At 35.5% G+C, this 8792-nt stretch overlaps 1 pseudogene; it reads right to left on the bottom strand.

The window, feature by feature from the left end:
• Positions 1 to 2406: 2406 nt before the first annotated feature.
• LOC112657000 (non-histone chromosomal protein HMG-14-like) lies at positions 2407 to 2734 on the bottom strand (annotated as a pseudogene).
• Between the last annotated feature and the right edge of the window lie 6058 nt (positions 2735 to 8792).

Genomic DNA, 8792 nt, shown 5'->3' with positions numbered 1-8792 from the left:
CTTTTTACAAAGGATCCCACAGAACTCTGGTTTTGAGGGATATCATTGGGGAAAATGCTGATTTAGACCAATTTGGTAAATTGTATCTTACTTAGTACCAGAGTCAGAGCAAGAACCAAATCTATTTTCAAACTACTATTTATTGACAGGAACATTTCTGTCCGTCTTAACCTTTTTTGGTTGCAGGCAACTCCTTTAAGCTACATCAAATAAGAAAAAAAAAAGTAGTGAGAGAGCAGGGAGCCTCATCCCAGGTGACATATCACAGGATTCAAGAAAAGTTGCCCTTAGAAGCATGGAGATTGCCATCTCTAGCACAAAACTCAAATTGAAATATTTAATTCTCAGTTGAATAATGATAAGCACTGAAGAACTCATTGCATTGTATAAAGAAAAAGTATTAAAACTATTCAAATTAAACTTTAAACAAAATCATACACAGAAACCCTCCTGAAAAAAAAATTAAAAATAAGAAACCCTCCTGACATAAATTAAGGGAATCTTTTAATAATATATTTAAAATTTTGTAGCTAAACTCCCACTATCCAAAACTAAAGGTTTTTTAAGTGGAACATTTTGAGCAATAATAAAAATAGTAACTGCAATTTGTTGAAAACATAAAGTAGTGCATTTAATATATATGTGTGTGAGAGAAGATGAGAAGCTTCCCTTTATAGTTTTCCAACTAATAAAAAGAAATCATGGAATTATAATGTCACCCTAATTAAATAATGGATCTAGGCAATGATCATCAAGTCCCCTAAAACATAAAAAGAAAGACACATGATATTCATTGGCCTCCTGATGGATCCTCATATGAAGTATTCTAAAACTGTTCTAAAACTGAACATGAATTGGTTCAATCCTCTATCAAACTGGTGTTTGATAACACCAGCGTGGTACAATCAGCAAAATTAATAATGCAGGAATGTCTACAGGGCAAATGCTCTGGTTTCTTCAAGAAATATTCCATGGACAAAAAAGATAGAGAAAGTATAGATTTAAAGACATGGTGACTAATTTCAGATGTATGTATTTTATGTGGATGCTGACTTAATATTATTTTTTAGCTATAATCATGTTATTTTTTAAAGTGGTTACCTTTTAGAAATCCATATAGGCACTATTTACAGGCACATAATTTGAAATAATCCAGTGGCAGGTGGGGCTTTTTAAAAATGAAAATGATAATTGTTGATGCTAGGTGATGGCTACACAAAGGGTTCATTATACTATTCTCTCTACTTTTGCATATGTTTCAAATTACCCTTAATAAAAAGCTTCTATAATATCTGTTGCTACATTACAGTATAGGGGCGTTTTTTTTTTTTTTTTAAATTGAGGGTTTTCCTTGGTTGTTCTGAAGATCAGTACACACACTTCAATTCATATATAGTTCTTAACATATGTACCAAAAATCTAGAAAATCACATAGATTTGATTCTTTTCTAAAAGGTTTTCTAAAAATAAATAAATAAATAAAAGGTTTTCCAATGACCTTCCAGCTAAAATTGGGAAGCAAATTTTCCTTAACAGTTGATCAAGTACCAATATCTTCAATTGTCAATGCACTGTTACATTGTTAAAAAAAAAAAGGGGGGGGACTTATATTGTTAAGTCCCATTAATTTAATATAGTATATACTACATATGCAAATTTTCAGTCTTGGACAGCACATTAACTAAGTCACTAGTAAAACTGGACTACCACGACTAAGATGTTTCAGAGTCCACAAAATTTTGACAGGGAGAGCCAAGATCAAGAAGTGGCTTTCTTTAGGAAACAATTCTATTGAAAACAGCTCGAGGATAGAAGTAATTTAAAATGCCCAAGACAGTAAATGCACGACTGACTCCAAATTGCCATTTAGTATGCTTGGTATTATAGGACATAAAAACTACCCTGTCCATGGGATGTTAAGAGAACACCCATGACAATCAAAGCCTCTCATATTCAATATCCCACTATTTGGGGGTGTACCAAAAATGAAACAACCAACAAATGATTTCTCCTCTTAAAAAAAAAAAAAAGCATTTACACTTAAAAAATGGGATGAGGTGGAATTCTCTCCTTCTTAAAAATGATTCTAGAGCCACTAAAAAACTTACATCTACAAAACAGTTTAAAAAAATGTTCCCCTGGGGGCAGCCTTGGCGGCTCAGCGGTTTAGCGCCGCCTTCGGCCAAGGGCCTGATCCTGGAGACCTGGGATCCAGTCCCATATCGGGTTCCCTGCATGGAGCCTGCTTCTCCCTCTGCCTGTGTCTCTGCCTCTCTCTCTCTCTCTCTCTTTCTCTCTCTGCCTCTCTCTCATGAATAAATAAAATCTTTGAAAAAAAAAATGTTCCTCTGGATTATACAAGAAGGGAGACAAGGACCACTGATAACACATGATATATGGTATTAATTAAGACTTGGCTTCTTTCTCTTCTGCTTTATCAGAGACTGGACTCTCATTTTTAGTTTCTCCATTTTCTGCAGGTATAAGTCTTTGGTTAGCCACTTTAGCTTGTTTTCCCTTTGCTCCTCTTTTCCCCCTTTGTTTGCACTTGTCTGAATACTATACTTTCCCCCCACCTTTTTTGGCTTCGTCTCCACTTTTGCAGGATCAGATTCGGCTGACATCCTCACCAATCTCCTCTTGGGGCCCTCCTTCGCCATCACCTCCTCGGAGCTGACCTTCCTCTTGGGCATCTTAGCTGCAAGGCGGCTGCCCGCCAGGTGCCCACTGGCTGTGTGATACACCGAGAAGCTTCCAGAAGTGGGATGCCCAGCGCTGATGTTCCTCCCATCTGCCTCGGCCCTCCCCCCACCTCCCAACTGCTGCCACCGCCCACAGTACAGTTTTTTATACCGCATCAGATTGAGTTTCAGCCAAAAGAAGATCGTCAATGCCTAACTATAAGATGATAATATATGCCATTTATATAATTATAAAACATCATTTATTCTTCAAATATTCTTTCCTTACCTACAGGAATTTTCTCTCTGTTTTCCATTGAAAATAATCATATAGTAATGACAACTACCATTTATTGAGTATCTTTTATTCAGAGATAAGTATAAAAGAAAATACATAAAATGATTTATTCTAGTTTAACAGTTTCCATTTTATGTTTGATGTCATTTTGAATTTTTATGACAAAATTTAAAATCACTCATCATGAAAGTTGGAAGGAAAATACTACTCTTAAACTCTTTTTCCAGGTTAACCTCATTTCATACTACCTTTTCTGCTGCATTCACTGTGCATGTGTGTACAAAATCTGTAGCTTGAGAGCATGGATTCACTCTATATTTCACCAGTTATTTCATGAATGTATTTATTTCCTAATCTATTATATTGTAAATAATCCAAGGATAAGGTCCTTATAAATTACTTGAAAAATCCCTGGGTTTGAATAAATCCTATTGGATAGATGAAAGAGAAAAATTATTCTATATGTTTAAAATAAACATTTTTCTTCTCCTAACATGAACATTCTTTTTTTTTTTCATTAAATGTAAAATGTTAATTTTGTTGAAAAGATATGTGAAACCCAAGCTCTGCCACTACATTGGGTGTTAGACAAATCATTTAATTACATGGAAGAAGTCTAAATACTTAGGAAAGTATAATGCAAATCATAAAATAGATAATACAGGGAAGCCTTTAGATCAGAAGTCAGCAAGCTTTCCTTATAAAGGGTCAGATAGTAAATATTTTAGGCTTTGTAGACCATACATACAATCTCTGTTGCAACCATTCAACTGCTGAGGCAGCGTAGTAGCAACCACAGACAATGTGGAAACAAACGAGACTGGCTCTGTTCCAACAACACACTACTTATGACACTGAAATTTGAGTTTTATATTATTTCCATGTATTGTGAAATATTATTCTACTTTTAAAAAAATATTCGTCTACTTTTGATGTTTTTCAACAATTTAAAAATGTAAAAACCATCCTTAGGTTGCAAGCCCCATAGAGACAGTGGGCCAGATTTGACAGGATATAATTTGCCAACCCCTGCTTTATACAGACCCTTTCCAAAGTCTGGTCAATAACCAGAATTGATTTCCTTGTTAAATTTATTCTATTTTTTACAGCACTACAAAAACAGGCATCTTTATTTATACATTTACTACCTAGTTGAAGCATGATACATAATTGCAACATCAGAAACAAACGATTTTAATATGGAATATCATAAGTATATTTTTGTTTGAAATTTTTGTTTCACGTATTTTAAATATTCAAGTGAAAAGAATCGAGGCAACTTTAAAAGTCTTTGGCAGGATCCAAGTTATAAAACAGCTGGAAGAATTAGAGGCTATTAAAAAGGTACTCTTATGTAACCTTGAATAATTACTATTTATATCAATGCAGGTGACAACAGCCAGGGGAGAGTGAGTTTAACTTAGGGACTCCAAATGCAAAAGAGAGCAGTTAGAAAGAGATTATGAAGGAGAGAAGTTGTCAGTCTACTGTGTGAGTGGAGTGGGGGTGGTATTGAGTTCTGAGGTGGTATTGAGTAGGGTTTGTATTGAGTTCTGAGGTAGAGGATGAAGGAAAAGAAGTCAGCAACATTTTGTGCAATAGTACAACAAATCAGATCTAGTTCTCCCTGATAAGAAGTGTACTGGGGGAGAGGGGTGCAGTTTGAGAAGATGACCTTGGAGATAATGAGTGCTCAAACAATGTAATGGCCTTCTGCCTAGAAATTTGCATACAAATAAGTTGAAGACACAGTAAAGTAAACCCATCTCTTCCAAATGCCTTAATCCTTAAGTACCTGAGTCAAGAATGAAGATGTATATGATCACTAGAAGACTTCAAGTCTAAGAAAAGATTCAAAGTGCCAATAGTTTAATAATCAATGCCTAAATAATAAAGTAGTTACTATTTAAAAATTGCCTACCAGGTACGTGGCAGTGTCTCAGATGATACAACCAGTATACAAATTTCTCATATTTATAATGAGGGTTGAAGAAATAAGCAACCTTCCTAGGGTCCATACAACTAGGAAGAAGGCAGAAATTTGAACCCAGATTTGGCTCCAAAATGCAAGCTCTTTCCATTCTTCAGCAAAACAGTGGAAGAATTACTTTGGTATCTCATAGCTGCCCTTCCATTCTCCTTAAAGGGCAAAATGGTAATGCGCTATAAACAAGTCAGCACCCTGCAGCAACACAAACGAACTCTGTAGTAGGCTCAGGGTTTGGTGCCCTAGCTAACTGCACATAGCAGTTTCAACCCGCAGTATTTGTAGCAGATAATCAAAAAGAGATCACATCAATGACAGTTAAAAAATCCAGTTAAAATTTGGGCTTTTGACTATGATATATGTCACTACTTTTGATCTCTAAACCATTTCCTTAGAGTTCTAATTAAATGAGTAGGATAGATAATCCAAATCCACATTTGAGATCTATGATTTTTACTTATACTTAGAGATTTGATAGCAAAAATTTAATTTTCCTTAGTGACAAAAGTTCAAATTTTAATTCACAAAGGAAAAACCTGAACTGGAAGCTTGACTTCCAAAGATATGACAAAGAAAACTCTGTCCGCAGGAGAGCTACAAACAATTCTCCAAGCACCTTTCAAACTCTTCATTTAATTAACAGAGATGATTTCTTCCCCATAAAGAGATAGAAACACTGCCATTTCTTCTCTCTCGGTTTCTCTACAACTGGATACCCTGGGGTTTCAGCTCAGGACTTTGAAAGTAGGCCGGTGTTAATAACCTCCAAAGCCTGCCGGGTTGATTAGCAGAAGAAATGTGGTTACAAGAATATCTCTAAAGGGCCAAGCCATGTGAGAGGAACCATCAATGTTCAGAATATGCAGAATCAGAGAGTCTAAAAATTTCCTGTGTAAGGGGCTCTAACATCACAGATGAATTTTTCTGTCACAAAATGTGAAAAATGACCTTGGAAGCTTTACTTACTATGAAGAAAATTGGATGTTTGTTCATCTATTTCTTTCTCAATGTTTCTTTCTTTCTTTAAATAATCCCATTCCTGCTTCTTATTATTAACTGTCTTACAAGATTATCATAATTTCTTTTTTAAGAATTTCCCATTCCTGGTTCCCACAGATCCTGACTTTTACTGTCTCTTTATGAGAACATTTGTCCATGCATTTTTAATATTTCTGAATCTCCTGTCCTCTCTTCCTTGACTACAATAAGGGGAATTGGCGACTAAACAGGCATAGCAAAAATATGCCCCTTAGGATACAAAATTACCAGACAGAACCTATCTACCACCACCTCCCCAAATGCTACCTTCCCAGCCATGTTTTCCGTCTCCAAGATTGTCCTGAAACTGTCTCAAGTACTTTGAGGCCAGAACAAAGTGTGGCACACCAGAATTAGAATGCATCACAACAAAAACATTCAGGCAGGCTGATTTTTCTGGTAGTATTCTGACAGCTGGCTAACGAGGATCTGGAACTCCTGGGACTCTTGCACACTGCTTGGCCAGGCAGCTGGACCACATCAAAGTGTCCTGAACATAGGCTTTTTCTTTCTGTTAGTCCTTTTTCTCTCTGTTGTTCTGTCTTTCTGGTCAAATTCACTGCACTACACTTTATCCAAAAGTTATCACACTGAGTGTATGGGCTAAGTCACAAATCATTCTTATTCAATATTTTCTTTGGTTGTTTGAGAATGAACAACACACACAAACACACACACACATACACTAAAGGAATGTCAGAAAGAACTGTAAATGAAATGGTGTCTGTTGAATCACGTGGGCTTTGTCTAACTTGACCAAGAATGGGACAGTAATTCAGCAACTTTTTAAAACATCTAGTTTTATATTGAATATCTTCTGGAACTCCAGTGAAATTCTGGGAAGTATGGAAGCCTTAAATAGGAAACTTTAAAAGAACAGAAATATTCTATTTTTTGACAAAACACCAAGTATCCAAAACAGAATAACCTACATCTAATATATGATAAGTGTAGGGAAGAGCAACTCTTTAAAATATTTTTAGAGAAAGTTTCATTCTGGCTCATTCTGCCTCTCCTTTTCTGGTATGATTACTTTTAAACATATGGGGAGACCCATTTTATCACTATCGCCTTGCCCTGAATATAAGATTTGGGGGAGTAGAAACACGAGCTTGCGTCAAATCTGTGCTCCCATTAAATTCTTCTTTTTTTCCTTCTATCATCATTATCATCATCATTTTTAGCATTATTCAAAAAATTTTTTTTGTTAAACATAGTTGCCTTATATATCCATTTGGAGCCTTATATTTTTCCTTTTAATACATTACAAAGCTTTTTTTTTTTTTTTGTATAGTTGACACACAATGTTACATTAGTTTCAGGTGACAATATACTAGTTCCACATTATGCTATGCTCACCACAAGTGCAGCTACCATCTGGCACCATACAACAGTATTAAAATATCATTGACTGAATTCCTTCTGCCATGCCTTTGTTGTGCCCAAGATTGCGAATCCGAGAAACCACCAAGGAGCCGACAATGATGCAAACACACGAGGGTTTATTTACAAGCTCGAGCTTGGGTCCAAGTATACCCAACACAGCGGAGCAGGGACTTGGACCCCGAGGTGGGTTTCAGCTTAGTTTTAAGGGCTGGTCTAGGGGACCTCCAGAAGGGATGGGGAATTTCTCAAGTTCTGTTTACATTCTGATATGGGGCTTTCAAGGGCATTGAGAGCTCTGTTCTCATTCGGATATGGGGCTTTCTGCCACTGGTTTGGGCTCTGTTCACATCCTAATATGGGGCATCCTAGAGCGTCAAGCTGTAAGCTGTTTTTTTTCCTGTAACTGAAGTAATGAACATTTCACCTCTGATTCACAGGGGCCTGGGATGGGTGTACTTGTGCTAACGCTGAATTTAAAGTGGAATGGCCTTAATTTTCTCGGCCTTCACACCTTTTATTTCTGTGACACTCATTCCTAGCCTGTATCTCCCACACCCTTTCACTCATTTTGTCCATTGGATTCCAATGCACTTTAAATCTCTTTGGTACAGTTTTATGTAGTTGAACTTTTTTGTTATTATTTTAACGTTGTCAAAACCAAATTTTTTATTGATCAATTTATGTGGTAGGTTTAGATGTTAAGTCATCTAAAATCCTCAGTTATTAAAAGGAAATCAATATAGTTCTGTAGATGTAGATTCCAATTTCAGTTTTGGTACTATACTTCCAAAATTCATATCAAAACTGGAATGGGTCCCATGATATAAAGTGAATGACATAACCATATCCACTTTGATTGGTTAGAACTATAGCACTATTGAGATTCCCATACCCTGACCTTCACATATAATTTCTAACATACACTTTGATTTTAATCGTAAGGCTGTCCATGATTTTAAAACATCCTTTTTATTTTTAAAAGTCGTTTAAAATTCCAGATACATTATATTCTATATTACTTTTAAAATTCCATTAAATTGCAAAAGAGTCATGCAAATTGCACATTAGTTTATTCTATAAAATGATAAAGGTCTTTTCTCTTTTTAAAAAGTCCTTTCCATAGTGAAAACAATTGTATACTTCTATTTTTGTTGCCTCTGTTAAGGTTTTACTATGAATTTTTAAAGAGTAATTTAAATCATAAATACAGCCCATGTATTCAGACATAAAGTGATAAACAAAACAAAACAAAAAACAATGAGCCATTGCAACACTTTGATTTGATCAATATGGGTTAATACATGATCAAAAACTACTACTGAATACAGGCTATTTTCCAAGGAATTGCAAAAATTGTGAGCCTTTTTCATTTTCAGAGATTTGATAAGAAGAAATTGATTTT

The sequence above is a fragment of the Canis lupus genome, chromosome 8, assembly GCF_003254725.2.
Source record: "Canis lupus dingo isolate Sandy chromosome 8, ASM325472v2, whole genome shotgun sequence".
Taxonomy (NCBI): Eukaryota; Metazoa; Chordata; class Mammalia; order Carnivora; family Canidae; genus Canis; species Canis lupus.
This window is presented reverse-complemented; position numbering and strand designations above follow the sequence as displayed.